The 14,407-nt window shown below is 40.2% G+C and overlaps 1 protein-coding gene across 1 annotated transcript in view; it reads left to right on the forward strand.

Annotated features, from left to right (window-relative positions):
• XKR9 (XK related 9) overlaps nt 1-14,407 on the forward strand; it is a 92,297-nt gene that overhangs the window by 4,535 nt on the left and 73,355 nt on the right. The window contains exon 2 of the mRNA XM_021688634.1: nt 4,758-4,895. The gene's annotated coding sequence lies outside the window, so the exon portion shown is untranslated. The remainder of the gene's footprint in view (nt 1-4,757; nt 4,896-14,407) is intronic.

Below are 14,407 nucleotides of genomic sequence, written 5' to 3' on the forward strand. Positions count from 1 at the left end.
TAGGGTGCTTGACACACACTTTTACATGGATATTCAGTCACCAAGAATGACTGGAGGAGTAGAATGGGAAGGGAGCCAGGAAATGAGCCAGGTGCTAACGTCTGACATAAATGAAGAGGAGTCAGAGAGTTTAGCAGATGATTGCCACAGGGAGATAGTGGGTGGTATAGTTGGAGGGCATGGGCTTCCAGAAGAGCTGGGGTTTTTGAGCGAGGGAGGAAAACTGTGATCAGCCATAAGGATCATGAAAAACACCCACTCCACCCCCGGTGGTATGTGAGGAGTGAGAGGGAAGAAACAGCCACCTCTTGACAAGGCACTAAGGAAAGCAGGTTTCAGTTTTCAGTTAGAGCTGTAGCAGGCTACTGCATTAGAGGGTGAAGAAAATATTCAGAAAGTGGTGGAAGGTGTGGAGGATTTGGCAGATTACACAGGTGGGGTTCCAGGGGATAAAGTATAGAAGGGTTTAGGGGCCAGGGGGTTGGATTTTAGTTTATGTCACCAAGGGGATGAGCAGAATCATGTGGGGGAAGAGAAGATGGTGACAATGGATGACACTGGAGGTTTGCTTCTGGAGGGTACCAAGGTGGAAAGTGTTCTAATGCATGGTGGAATTATTCTCATGGTCTTTTAGGGGAAAGCAGGGAATCTGTTCTAATTTTAACTTCCTTTTTAGGATTGGCCTCTTAAGGAGTTTATAAGGAGGGGTGACTGCCATTGAATCCTCTCAGGTTGGGTCATGGTAGTGGGGAAAGTTGTCTTACCAAGGCCCTTGGGGCTCTGGAGGCTTCTTTCAAGCAGACTGGTTGCTCAGGTATGTCCCACTCTGGAGGCCGTTTTGTGTCCAGCCCAGTGCTGACCACAGTACTATACAGCGTACAGTAACCACATTCTGGATAAGTGATTTTTTGGCAAATGTAGCTCGGGCCCTCAGACGTTGGGATTCTCAGGATACTTCCAATGATATAGAAAAAGGACAAAAAGCAGATTATGTGGATTTGGGCCTATCCAGGAAGATCTTTGGCATAGGGTTGCTACAGTTACGAGAAATACAAAAGAAACAGAAAGATGATCTTTGCCCTGAAAGATCTCTAGTTGGCCACCTTAGACCTATACGAGGATGAAAAACACTTCTGAGAGGATATGAGACTGAAATGCAAGAAGGTGCCTAAAAAAAGTGAGAACGAAAGTGGGACTGTTGCATTTTCACCTCTCCTAGATTCCAGAAGGATGAAGGATAAGGAACTGTTTGTTGCATGCCTACTACGTTCCAGGTATTTTGCTTTCACATGGGTTAGAGCATTTAGTCTTCACAAAAACCCTATGAAATAGGTGTTATTATTTTAATTTAAATCGGGAAACTGAGGCTCAGAGAGGTTAAACAGTTTGCCCAAAGTCACGGGGCTGGTAATCTGTTTGCCAAACCCATTCTTGTTTCATGTAAGTACTACTCCAGGAGCTTCACTTAGCAGGAAGATGTTGAACTTGTAGGGAGCAATGATTGTCAACCTAATCCATTCCAGAGGATAGTCCTGCCCTGAGAGAAACACAGCACTTTTTTTTTTAAGCAGGTGATTGATCTGTTTAAATGCCATTGTTATATCATTTACAGTAAGTTTCTTTAAAATACAAAATTGTGTTCATATTGTAAGGAAGAAATTATATTTCTATGAGGAAGCAAATTCACTCCATTAATAGTTGGAAATTATATAATTTCCTTGAGTATAATTTTTACTGCTATGGAAACAATAAACCAAATTCATAATGCAGTGTTGTTACTAGTAGGAAAGATTGGCAGGAGATGACACATCACACCTGGAGGTGGTTGAGGGAGGGCTGGCTGGTAAAGATGATGAAAGTCTGTGACCCACGTAGACCACTCCTATGTCCTTAGGGCTAGGACTGTGATCTTATGACTCTGGAAGCTTAAGAGGCCCAACGTAGACTTTCTCTCCTTTAACCTATAACTTATTTCACTTTATTTAATCTTGCTTTATTTAATACATCAAGGGCCCAAGTCAAAGCTTCTCTGATAGAAGAGAGATCCATTTCAGAGAGTGGTGCAAAGTGAAGATAGGGAAACAAGAGTGTAAATGCGTCCAAGAAGTTTGGCTTTGAAGAGGAAGAGAGAGCAGGGTATGTAACTAAAGAGGAATAAAGGATCCAGGTAGGTTTTGTGTTTGCTTTTAAATGATGTGACAGTTGTGCATGTTTAGATGACAAGAAGGAGGGACGAGAGGGAGAGGTTGAAGACACTGGGGCGATGGGAAGAGGTGGGAATGATGGACTGAGGTCTCTGTGGTTTGGGATCCACCAGAACATAGGTAGAGTGTTACATTTACATAGGAGGGGACACCAGTTTTCACACTGAAAGGACGGAGAAAAGGTCAGGAGAGACACGGCAGTCATGGATCTGCTAGTGGAGGCTCTCCCACATGGGTGATGAGATCAGGAGAGCCAATGCAAGGAAGACTGGGAGCCAGATTCCTTTTCTGAATGAATGAATGAATGGGGAGACTAATGGCAGTACGGGTGGAGGGAAAGATGGCTGAAGGAGCAGGGGTTTTTCAGGAGTAGGGTGGCACTGTAATGGTTTGGAGAGGGAGGGGATTGTCAGCCCCTCCTAAGAGAGCTGAAGGAGATTGGTGGTTTGAGGGGAGGGCTATGATACAGTCAAAGCAACTGGTGAAGGGGATGTTGGGTGTAACAGTTGAGGATGGAGGGGAGTTTATTTATAGTGGGATGGATTATATTAGTTGTAATTCTTTTAGTTGCAGGTGACTGAAAAGAAGATATATTGGGCTAAAAGTTAACAGATTGAAAAAAAGAAGCTTCAGGATCTGGAGTGTGTTGTGGATCTTAGAAACTAGAACCAGGCATTTGACCTCATTGGGACTCTCAACACATCTTTTTTCTCTTTTGTTTCAGCTTGCTTCATTCTTCCCTGTTGTAATTGGAATTTACTTACATGGCGGAGAACATGGTCACTTGGAAGTTCTGTCAGAATAATCCCAAGGAGATACCTAGACCAATCTGGCTTGGTAGCATGATCATTTCTGGGTCAGTTTTTGGTTCACCCATTTTGGGTTCCCCGCTTTTCCCTGTGGCTAGGGTAGGTGTGTTTATTACTGGAAAGTGTGGAGGAAGGGGTGTTGGGCAAATAAGAACATGAACCACCACAGGTACTCCAGAGAACATGGCTCTGGAGGTCAAGGAACAGCAGGAAGTGGTTGGATCAGGAGAGAAAAATCCAGTAGCAGCATGGACATGAGTGAATGAGAGTAATAGACAATGGAGTGACTTGTATTTGAGGCAATGGCCAAGGACTATGGAGATGCACAGTAGGAAAAGATTTCTGAAATAATCTCAGCAGACACAGATAGAAGAGGGGGTCTTAGTTGGAATTTATTGTGCTGCCAAGAAGGTTCTAGTTCTCAGGAACAGATAGGAAGATGGTAGTAGGTAAGCGGTTCCTGGGGAGGGTGTCACATGCAGACCACAGCAGCAGATTTGGGGAATGCTTCATGAAATAATTGGGAGGCCACCCAGTAGATCACTTTCACCTGAGGAGAATGAACTAATGAAAGCATCTTTCTGTGCAAAGTGCTTTCCTAAATGGCTTCTAACGTTAGAAGGCCTCATGCCTCAGGGAATTTTGGGAATGAAACTTTTAAGCCCACCAGATTCTCTAACATTAGAAGGCCTCATGAACTGAGTTGATATCTTGGAGCCATCAAAAATGGTATATGGCTCAGTGCCTAGTAGAATCAAGGTCCGGGGGTGGCGGCCAAGGATTCTTTGGACCTGTTTCCTTGTTTTCGTCAGCCTGTGTGCTCTAAGACAAAGCTTGCAGCACAGATGAAAACAACTAAAATGGTTATAGGTCGTTACAACCTCCCAGGTGCTGTTGATATACATTAATTTTAACCTCATATCAACCTAGAACCTAAAGTTATTCCTATTTAAAATAAGGAAACAGAGGCTCAGCAAAATAACTTAAGATTTTACAACCATCAAATTTTAATTCCCAAGATGAAAAATGGGCATTTTATGTAAGATTTTACTAAAGAGTAAATTCGGTGTTTTGTGGAGCTTAATTGGTATAAATCAAAGTGAAATAATCACAATAGGTGAATATATTGTTAACAATAACAACAAAGGGGCACCTGGGTGGCTCAGTCATTGAGCGTCTGCCTTGGGCTCGGGTGGTGGCCCCAGGGTCCTGAGATGGAGCCCCGCATCGGGCTCCCTGCTCCGCGGGAAGCCTGCTTCTCCCTCTCCCACTCCCCCTGCTTGTGTTCCTTCTCTCGCTTTGTCTCTCTCTGTCAAATAAATAAATAAAAATAAAAAAAACAATAACAACAAAAATAATAGCAACTAATACTTATTGGGTATCAAGCGCTGTGCTAAACGCTATGGATATTTAATGCTCAAAACAACTCATTGAGTTAGGTACTGTTATTCCTTTTCTACAGATGAGGAATTGATTGGACAAATACTATTACTAAACCAGTACCACCACTACCACGATGAATGGAAACTGGAATAGGTCACATATGGGGAAATCAGTTAGTAGTTTATTTTGATTTGGGGCATGAACACTAGTCTGGGGAAAAGAGAAAGGGCTCTGTTCCTGAGACTGCCTACGACAAATGTTTAGTTTTGTCCCTGTGAAACAAGGCACATTTATTCCCTAGGCAATTTATTGCTCCTTCTGAGCATTACTCATAACCACTGTCATTTTCTTTGGTTTTCAGATCGCATCTACATCCTCAAATTAGAGCACAAATACTGCTCTGCTAAGTGGAGTGGGGATTAAAAGGAATGAGTGACCAAGGACTAAGTTAGCTTGGGGGCATGGAAGAACGGTGATGGTGATGCTATTTACCCAAAGTGTGAGTTGGGAGAGGGTGGTAATCAGGAATGTGAAATTGTGGATTGTATTGAGTTACTTCACATTGATGTGTGGTCTTTGGGAGACAGCTAAAGGAAGAATTTCTGCAGTTAGCAAAGGATTTAGGCCTGGGGCTTTGGTGAATGATTCAAGCTCAAGCATACATCTGGAAATTGATCAGCAGGATGGTAACGGTTAACACCACTAAAATAGATTCGATCTTTGAGGTGGTGAATAAAAAGAAGAACAATGTTATTTAGTCTTAGCAAAGAGGCTGAAAGGGGATTGGGAGCTTAATTATGTATATGGCTTTTAATAGCAATGATTTTCAGAGTGTTTTTCAAACAATGATTTCCTGTGAAGTCTCCATAAAATCTGAATGATGAAACTTTTAAGCCCACCAGATTCTTTACCGTTATAATCCTAATAACTGATTTATTTTAGGCTTAAATGCTCTTGCAAGGAATGTGCTGGTCCAAAGTTTAGTATTATTATAAATTATTTCCTCTGAAGTTGAACTTCATTAAAAAATACTGAAACAGAGAAGTAATAAAATGGGGGAAGAAAAGGAGAATAATTATATTAAAGAACTGAATTCTGGGGTGCCTGGATGGCTCAATCAGTTAAGCCTCTGACTCCTGATTTCAGCTCAGATCATGATCTCAGGGTCGTGAGATGGAGCCCCTGCATTGGGCTCCACTCTCAGCGGGGAGTCTGCATGGGATTCTCTCTTTCCCTCTGCCCCTTCCCCCCTCTCAAATAAATAAATAAATCTTAAAAAAAAAAAAAGAACTGAATTCCAAGAAAAATTGTTTTAAGAGTAGCTTCCAGGAAGTCAAGGCAAAAAGTGATCATGGTGAATTACCTACACATCATTCCATGTACAGTTTTTGAAACATGGTTAATTATTAGTATCACATGGATCCCCTCTCGCCTGGAGAATGGGTCTTACAAGGGGTCTGGGAAGCTGTGTATTTTTAAAAATTTCCCCAGGTGATTTTTTTTTTTTAAAGATTTTTATTTATTTTTTGACAGGGAGAGAGGGAACATAAGCAGGGGGAGTGGGAGAGGGAGAAGCAGGCTTCCGCCGAGCAGGAAGCCCGATGCGGGGCTCGATCCCAGGACCCTGGGATCATGACCTGAGCCGAAGTCAGACACTTAACGACTGAGCCACCCAGGCGCCCCTCCCCAGGTGATTTTGATGATTAGCCAAATTTGACAAATACTAGTCTAATAAAGGAAACATTAGTTCACAGGAGAGAAAACCTTTTATCTAGCTCTGAAATCTGAAATGGATTTTGTTCCATGGATACCAAAGAACATTGAATAATAAAATAGACAATGTCCTCAATAGCATTAAAAAAACTCCAGAGATTTTGTGTGTATTTCACACGAACCTTTGACAAATACAAACCAACAACACAATACTAAATTAGAATTCTGTTGATGTAGGAAAAGAATCATCTGGGTTGACAGAAAAAACTGTATTCCTTGGTCCTCTTCAGAAATTCTGATTCAGTCAATCTTGTTAGGGCCCAGAAATGTGCATTTGAAATATTCAAGTGCCCCAGTTGATAGGGATGCAAGTGGTCCAAGAGTACATTTTGTGCTGGGAGAATGGATGGCTAAGAGTATTCCTGGGAGTTTCAGGTTTAGATATAAAATCTTTAGATACACCATTTGTGACAGACATTTTTACCCTTTCTGAAAACTGATTTAGCAGAAGGAGGCTGGATTATCTGCTTCCACAGAGTATGCTGGGAAGACTTCTGTGGTACAAAACCAGAGAGCTTCTGTTAGTGAAAATTTTTCTTCAACCCTTGGGAAAATATGAAAAGCATAGGTTGCTTCATATGGCTCTAGAGTAGTGTCAGTCTCACCCTAAAAGGAGGAAGTGGATACTCAGTGGATTAAAATCTTCTGGAATCAAAGCAACAAACACGGGAAAACTAATTGACTGGTCTTTTGGTAGAGATGCACTTTCCTCCAAACACGTAAGTGCCAAAGATAGCACGGTATTAATATACTCATGCACAAAATAAGGTCATATACATGTAGCCCGGCTTGCTGCAGCCTAACTTCTATTTGGAAGCCTCTGATTTGGAAACATATTTTCTCCAGAAGAGTGCTTCTTCAGGGTCATTAGCCACCCCAAAGTTCTTAAAAACACTAGTAAACGTCAGTGAGGGAATCTGTCATTTCAGTGTTAGCTTTCCTGCAAATTTTGTCGCAGGTAACTTAACCGACTATAGAGAAAGTGTTAGCTGAAGTCTCTGAGAGATAGAGGTGGAGTCTTTTCCTCCTTACATTAGCTAATTACTGAATCCTAAGTTCAGTTTAGATCTCATTAGGAGAAACTCGAACTATGATAGATCTTTAATACTGTACTATATTAGGGCTGGAATACAAAGTTGGGAATCTACCATACAGTTATAAATAGCACTCTGCTGGATTCGGGTGACCTCAGGTCTAGTTATCCTTAGATGGCTTTCATATGCAGTGAAACTTTAAAGGCCACGGACGTCTTTGACTCCAGTTCACCTTAATTCTCCAGGTTCTCCAGGATACTAGGGGCAGGATTTCCTCTTAGGGAAAACGTTATGCTTGACATTTGTATCCATTAAGGAATATGAACTTGCAGACTGTTATCCTTAGGGCTAAGAGAACACCAAATAAGCACGTATCTCTCATTGTTTCCAATTCCTGGTAATTTTTGCAGGAGACAGTTCTGTGACAAAAGTGCTTGCTTCACTGGACTAAAAGAGTTGGAACTCACCCATTGCATAATATCAGTATTTTGACATTAAAATGTTTAGTTTATATCAAACTATTTACTTAATTTAAAAATTAAATAGTACTAAACAGGAAAACCATTTCCCAATTTCTTTCTACTTTTGAGATTCTTTTTCTGGCATTAGTAAAATGCTTATACTTCTATTTCCTGATTTGTTAATTTTAGACTTACTTTCTGTTATCTGAGGTGATGATTTAGCATTCTCAATCTCTCAATTTAGCATTCTCAAACTCTCAATAGTTTCCTTTCCTCTATTAGCCTAGAACATAATTTTTAGTCAGTGCTTACGTTATTGCCTATGTAAAATTGCAGTGACAGATACTATTTCATAATTCTTCCTTCCTTGTGTAGCTTTTGTTTTTTGGAATCCAACGACTGCCTCATTTTTTCCTCACCAGTATAGTTTTCAATTAACTGGTCATTGTTTCAGTTGTTCAACTAGAGCTGTTGTATGACCACCAGCAGTTTTTTTCCTCCCAAAGGCTCAAACATACTAGAGAATCCGTCAGTTCCATTTTCCCCTCTGGAGATCTCTCTCTCTCTCTCTGAGCCCCCACTTCCTCCTGCTCCAATCTAGAGCAGGTTTTGGGCACACCTTTGTCTTAGAACTTTTTTTTTTTTTTTCAGATTTTATTTATTTATTTGACAGAGAAAGACACAGCGAGAGAGGGAACACAAGCAGGGGGAGTGGGAGAGGGAGAAGCAGGCTTCCCGCGGAGCAGGGAGCCCGATGCGGGGCTCGATCCCAGGACCCTGGGATCATGACCTGAGCCGAAGGCAGATGCTAAACGACTGAGCCACCCAGGCACCCCTAGAACTTACTTTTGACATTTTTCTGTGTTGGAGTTACTATTTCGATTGTGTGCCTTTCTTTTTTTGTTCTTCTGGAGTGCATTATCCAGCAGGTCCCTAGAGGTGCATGCAGCTATACGTTTTGAGTCCTTGCACTCACACCATTGATTGGTTGGTTATAAACTTCTCGGACAAATAATTTCCTCCCTCAGATTTTTGAAGGCATTATGTCCTAACACACTGTAAAAGGCAGTGCTGTTTTGATCATGCTCCATTCTAAGTGATTCCAAACCCCCAATCCTACCACCATACCCATAACCCAGAATCTTTTAAGATCTCCTCTTTACCCCGATGTTCTGAAATTTTATAATGTTATGACTTAGTGTGGATTGTTTTATCTTTTTTACATTGCTGGGCCTTTAGTAGACCCTTTCAACGGAAAGACTCATGTCCTTCAGTTCTAGGAAATTTTCTTGTATTTCTTTTTTGATAATTTCTGACTATTTTCAGTTCTGTTTTTCTGGAACCCCTATTACTTTGATGTTATACCTCCTGGTTTCCTCCCAAAGCCTTCCATCTTTTCCCTTTGTTTTCTTTGTTTTGTTGTTGTTTTGTTTTCCAAAAACTTTCTCAACTCTGTTTCCCAAAATTTCTCTGTTTTGGTTATATATTTTTACTTCCCAAGGTTTTTTTCATAGAGCTGTTTTTCATAGTATCCTATTCTTGCTTTACAAATTATACCTTCCCTCATCTAAGGATACTAATAATTAAAATTTTTTTTACATTGTCTTTTTCTCCCTATTCTTGCTTATTTTGTTCTTTCATTTCTGATGAGCTTTGGATTTCTGTTTATATTGAGATACTGATTGGAAACTGTATATATGTGTGGGTAAGTGTATGGGAGGGTTTGTCAGATTGTAGGCTTCACTGTAGGGAGATTTGGCCATTCTGTTGTAGAGCCCATATATAAATGTATGTAAAGGTTTTTTTTTTTTTTTTTTTGGCTGTACCATTCGTTTTCTCTAGAGATGAAATTCCCAATCTTCTACCTTGCAGTTGTCTACTTGGAAACTGCTGTTCTGGGGACAGGTAAGGAAAGGGGAATGGAAGTTTACTGTTCTTTCACTTATTTTTTTTTTTTCTGCCTTTCACTTCTAAGAATAAACTTTGGTTTCTTTTTTGGGGTAGCAGTTGCCTGGCTGTGTAGCACTCGGGTATGTTGCACATACAAGCTTTCAACAATCCCTCTTTTAGAACAGAGCACTGCCCCCACCTTCTGCAGCACCTGGTGCCTCTCGGCCCTAACTTCTCAAGGGGTTGTTAGGGTGAATTGGCTTTCTTCCCTCCTACAGCAATTTTAGGCTATCGTTGTATGACTGCCCTAGCTCTATCTGTAGTCTTTCAAAATTTGGTTATAATCTGTGCAGTCCCCTCTTGCACTCTGTCTTCTCTGCTTTGTAGCTTTTACTGTTTTTTTTTTTCTTTTAAATCTATAACTCTGTACACTTAATACATATTTTTTTATTGGGTCTTGGAAAGGAGTAGCGATAAACATGTGGTAAGTCTGCCAGAAATAGTACTAAATAGAATTACATTTTAAAAGAATAATGCTTAATGTTTCTTGAAACTGCCTATAATGTTAATGGATTTTAATGTGGATTTGTTGAGGATTCAGAATTTTAGCATTTATAAGCGATCCTTCAGGGTAAAATTGGTAATATGCAGTAACAATAAGATAATATTGTTGAGCATTTAGTGTCATATAATCCAATAATGGGTAAAATAAGCATAAACAGCACATAAGAGTCTTCATTTAATACTATTGACCTTTTTTTTTTTGGCTGCTAAAACACCTCTGTCCTGGTGATTATCCTATCCTTGATCAAGCTTTCTTATAGTTTTGGTATCTTTCCAGAGATATTTTCTGCATAACACAAGTGAATACATGTATCTATCCCTCCTGCATTCTCCATTTTAATTCCAAATGTTTCAGAAGGCCCAGCACTAAGGTTGCTGGAACTAAGACTTTCACAATCAATATTTCAAATATTGAACTTTTTTTTCTATCAAAACAAAGTATCCTTTCAAGCCCCCCCCCCCCCCGTGGATTGGAGGAAAAGACTGATTATGGTACATTTTCCTGCTCCAACAATTCCTGGAAGTTGGTAGCAAGTTTCATGCTGATCCATGCTCTGGTAAGCAAGGAGGGACTTGTAAGGGAGGGGACACTAATGTATAGTACTGGCAGAATTAAGAAGAACCTGCACTTGAATCTTTTCTCATTTTCCCCAGGATTTTAGCTTCCCTGTTACTAGCCAACTTTACTGACTTTTTCTTGAAGTGACAATCTGGAGATACAAAAACACTCCCAGATAACTTAAAAAACACTCAAAAAATCTCACAGAAACATACGGAAGAGATTCAGTTTGCACAGAATTGGTCTAGTCATTCTGTGAGCTACTGCAGAGAACTATTTTATGTACATTGGAGGGAAAGGAAAGCTATTCAGTAAGGAATCAATATTGCTCCAGAATCTTCCTATGACTCTTTATCTGAGAACAGTCCTCACCCACTCTGGCCACAGGGGTAGGCATGTGACCAAAGCTGGGCCAAATATAGTACATCATGTTCTGTAGATCACAGAGACTGGCTCAAGGACAGGGTAATGAGCCAGTGTAAGTCATTGAGTCCTTCCCTAGGATTTTTCAAACCAAAGCTGAGAGAACCAGTTTTGCCTGCTGGTTATGGAATGGTTAGGATATGAGCCCAGAGCTGCCTGTAGCCATGCCCCGTGCCATGTGAGGAAACCAATCTGCTCTGGGGTCTCTGACATGCAGAAAAGGAAGTAGAAATGAGAGGTTTGGGGATCCCATTTGATGGGATCCAAATCTTCGTTCTTGTTTACAAGCCTGGCTCCACCCTTACCCTTCTTAGGTTGGTTACATGTGTCAACCAACTTTTGCTTGAGCTAGTTGAAAATAAGTCTCTGTTACTTGCAGCAAAATATATTATACCTATTTAGCCCCAGCTCCATAGATCTAAGTGCCTTCTAGGTATCTCCCTTTGGATGTTCCTTGGGACTTCAAACTCATCTGTAGTAGAAGGCAGCTTTCCGTCCTTACCCATTCTACTTACTCCATTTCCTTTATTTTCTTATCTTGAGTATCAGGTCAGCATCTACTCAGCTGTCCAAGCCAGAAACCAAAGCTCTCCTAGACTTCTCCCTTTCTACTTGATCCCCATCCTTCAAGATCTAGTAGTTTCTAAGTGCTGTTCCTTTTCATAAATATTTCTCATATCTGTTACCCTGTCTTCTATTACCTTTGAGACCCTTTCTGCTGCTTTTTCACTTCTCCCACTGTACTGAAAAGGCCAAATCTCAGAATCCTTACCCTATCTACTGTTGAATGGGGTTCCCTTCTGGTCCCAGATGATTGATCTAGCATAGTTACCATACAGGCTGGTGAGTAATATAAAAGACACGATGGCAGGAAAGCTCTCTTAAACAGGGACAGTGAAGATTAATTACACTAAGCAGGTCCTCTTCTATGAGGAGATCTGAGTCTGAGACACATAGAGGACTACTCAGTTGTTGCAAAACAGAAGCTGAAGATATACAGGGAGAAGGCAGAGGTGATGACAAGGAGAATGTAAGCTCTCGAGTAAACAGAAAATGTGCAAGCAGAAGCTGTAATCCAAAACTACTGGGTATATTGAATGGAGGATAAAATAATTGGCTGATACGATAGAAAAAATAGGAATGAAACACCATAATGGTTGGGGACAAACTCTTGCTTTTGAGGAGGCAACAAAATAACACTAGAACTCTCTGGACTGTGCTTAGCTTTCTATTTCCTTAATTATGCATACTCCAGCCTGTGTGAAGCATGGCTGGATGAAGCATGGCTGGATGACAGTACATTGGTGTGTGAAATTTCCTGTGAAATTTTTGTGTTCCTTAGCTGCTGCTTATCTCTATGACCTCAAGTCACTCTAGCTATAGAACTTAGTTCCCCAACCATGTGACGCTCTGCCATCTCTCTGTTTATGTGCACATACTATTTCTTCTAACTGGAACAATTCTTCTCATCTCCTAAATGTCTCTAACTTCTTTACTTGGATACCACGTACTCAGCTTTGAAGACTGAGCTCAGGCTCCTCTAAGCTTTCTATAACCCAACCAAATTTAATGGTACTGCGTATTCTGTGTATTTCCACAACTAGAATATAAGCTTCTTTTGAGAGTAGAGAAACTGTTTTGTTCCCCATTGTGTCCTCATTGTCTGGTCCAGTACCCAGCACAAAGCAGATACTTAATGGATGCCATTGTTTTTGTTAAAGGTCAGTTGCCTAGACTCTTTAAAAAACCAGGGAATTTAAGGGCCTCCCATTATCATCCCTCGTCCGATATATCCACTTGCAGTTGTGCCATGGTTCTTTAAAAAGGACAATGATTATACGGCTTTGTGCAGATTTCTTCAGTTCAGAATGCCCTTCTCATCCCTGTCCCCTAACTTCTTCCAAGAACAGAAGTAGGGAGACCAGAGTTATGGACTATTGCAGTTGTCCATTGCAAGAGAGGATGATGGCCTGGACTACGAAGTATTGGTGGAATAAGAGGTAGAGACAAAAAATTCTAGAGCTGGAACAGTCAATAAGTACTTGGTGAAGAATTGGATGAGATGACGGATGGGGGCATATCAAAAATAATTATTGGGTTTTTCTGGTTTGATCAACTGGTGTTGTGTTCAGATAGGAAAGAATGGAGGAGATGCAAGTTAAGAGGTAACTAACCATTTACATACATAATCAGATTTCTTGTCTAAATTTTGCTGATATATGCTATACTTAGGGAATGGGAATACTGATTTTTTTTTTCTGGGGGGTGGTGTTGGGGAAAATACTTATATATATTTTTTAATTTACCATTTTAACTATTTTTAAGTATACTGTTCAGTGGCATTAAGTACATTCACATTGTTTTATGTGTAATCATGACCACCATCCATTTCCAAAATTTTTTTCATCTTCCCAAACTGCAATTCCTTGTCCATTTCTCCCTCTCTTCCAGTCCTTGGCATCCACCATTCTACTTTTTGTCTCTATGAATCTGACTACTCTAGGTACCTCAAATAAGGGGAATCATATAGTATTTGTCCTTTTGTACTGGCTTATATCACTTAGGATAATGTCTTCAAGTTTCATCCATATTGTAGCATGTGTCAATCTCCTTCCTTTTTTAGGCTGAATAGTATTCCATTGTCTGTATAGACACCATTTTATTTATCCACTCATCCTTCAGTGGACACTTGGGTTGCTTCCACCTTTGGCTATTGTGAATAACATTGCCATGAACCTGAGTGTGCAAGTATCTGTTCCAGTCCTTGTTTTCAGTTCTTTTGGGTATATATCAGAAGTGGAATTGCTGGATCATATGGTAATTCTATGTTTAATTTTTGAGGAACCACCAAAGTGTTTTCCATAGCAGCTGTACCATTTTATATTCCCACCAGTAACGTACAAGGGTTCCATTTTCTCCACATCCTCCCCAACACTTTTATTATTATTTTTTTGATAATAGCCATCCTAATGGGCATGAAGTGGTATCTCATTGTGGTTTTAATTTGCATTTCCCTAATGATTAGTGACATTGAACATATTTTCATGTGCTTATTGGCCATCTGTATATATTATTTGGAGAAATGTCTATTTAAGTCCTTGCCCATTTTTTTTTTCATCTTAGTTAGAAAACGTGTTTATTTTGCTTATAAAGGATATAGTCTTTTTTTAAATTTTATTATGTTATGTTAATTACCATACATTGCATCACATTAGGTTTTGATTTAGTGTTCCATGATTCATTGTTTGCGTCTAATACCCAGTGCTCCATTCAATACATGCCCTCTTTAATACCCATCACCAGGCTA

Source organism: Neomonachus schauinslandi, chromosome 4 (assembly GCF_002201575.2).
Source record: "Neomonachus schauinslandi chromosome 4, ASM220157v2, whole genome shotgun sequence".
Lineage (NCBI taxonomy): Eukaryota > Metazoa > Chordata > Mammalia > Carnivora > Phocidae > Neomonachus > Neomonachus schauinslandi.